The sequence below is a fragment of the Cupressus sempervirens genome, chromosome 10 (assembly GCF_028749045.1).
Source record: "Cupressus sempervirens isolate cs-2001-9-10 chromosome 10, ASM2874904v1, whole genome shotgun sequence".
Lineage (NCBI taxonomy): Eukaryota > Viridiplantae > Streptophyta > Pinopsida > Cupressales > Cupressaceae > Cupressus > Cupressus sempervirens.
In genome coordinates this window covers 160,405,775-160,407,558 of record NC_143127.1, presented here as the reverse complement: position 1 = coordinate 160,407,558, position 1,784 = coordinate 160,405,775, and positions in this window count along the sequence as shown.

Genomic DNA, 1,784 nt, shown 5'->3' with positions numbered 1-1,784 from the left:
ATTAGTTTGTAAATGCTCCGACCACAGTGAGGAATGACCTTTCAACCTTGTAACTATAATCTTCACCTTTCTATTATCAGGAGTGTTTTCATACTCAAAGAACTTCTCCATATCTGAGATCCAATTCAAGACAACATTGGTATCCAATTTTCCATCATAAGGAACAACTTCTACAACAGGCTTCAAATTTTCCCTAGACAACGCACTCAACAATCTTTCCTTATCTTGATCTTCTTTAGGTTCTGGATTATGGTTTGGTGCTGCTACTTCATCATTACTCACATCCTCAAGCTGCACTCCTCTCCTTTAGGCTATCTCCACAACATTTAATTTGGCTACAATTTGTATCAATTGATCTAATATAACATTATCAACATTTTCTCTACTACGAACCATCTTTACAAATCAGGTTCATGCAAGATTGTAACCCTCTGCAAGTTATAGGTCAAATTTGTAGATCTGCCACCCTACAACCAAATCCAAATTAGGGTTCTACATGATCCAATCACCACAAGGACAAACCAAAAGCTCTAATACCACCTGACACAAGGATCGACAAGGAAAATTAGAGCCAAGGGCACACCCAGCTCTCTGAACCACCCTGCAAGAGTTAACATAATAGAAGAAAATATAGAGAAGAAAAACCAAAGGAGGAAGAAGACTAAAATGATTTCATTCATTCTTTAAATATTCAACATATATTCCCAGCTATAAAGCCTTCTAGGTTATGGCTAGATAGAAAATATATTCATACACAAAGATTAGCAAAAAATTCTCACTTTCCAATTCTGCTTTGCAATCCTCTTCAAAAATTGTCTTTTCACTTCTTAACTAAACTCTTCACTTCCCTAGATCCTAGCCTAAAAACTCTATTTATACTAGCCAAAATGGCTTACAAATCATTCTAAAACATAGAGAAGCCACAATTTGGCTTTCAGCAAATATGAAATGAAAACAAACCTAAATTAAATACACAAGTTGGCCTGCATCAATAATTAACTGTCCTAAAATTGATCTCTGAGAAAAATCACAATATCTCCTAGCTCAAATTGAATTAGAACTTGCACTTTAAATTGTAGGAAGATATCCAAGTCCTCACAAACCCTTTTGTGTGCAAGGTATGATTCATCAAGAAAAAGTGCACATTCACTTTGAAAGTCAGGTACAAAAAACTATACTACAGAATTGCCAAAAATTGATGTTCTAGGAGAATTGCCATATCTCTTAACCAATAAGGAGTTAGGACATGCACTCTAGAACATAGATATTATTATAGGCCCTCTTCAATCCTTGCAGTGCATAGATCTTCATTTATTAAGGATAATTAGTTACATGGTCTACAATAGGCACCCAAAAATTGGAAGACGTAGTTTCAGCAGAACCCAATTTCAGCAGTAAGATAATGTAATGCCCCGCCAAGGGATCCAAAGAATTTCACTAAGTTTGCCAAGAATTTTTTTTTTTTTTTAAAATGAAAGTAAAACCATCTACATCATTCACACAATAGTGGAAGCAATAACAATACAATTGAAAGTAAACATAACATACATAACAAGTTACATTCTTTAAAGATCCCTTAACGTTGAATTACATCTAAATCAACCATTCATCTAACATCCAATGCACTTAAACAATATACAAGTGTCCTTTTAGTAATTACATTTTATATTATTCAATCATCCTCTTTACATGTCACAGAATATGAAAAGCTTAAGGGAATAAACATCCATGCAAATAAAGTACATCATCATCCAATATTAATCCATGATGCAATTAAAGTAAAT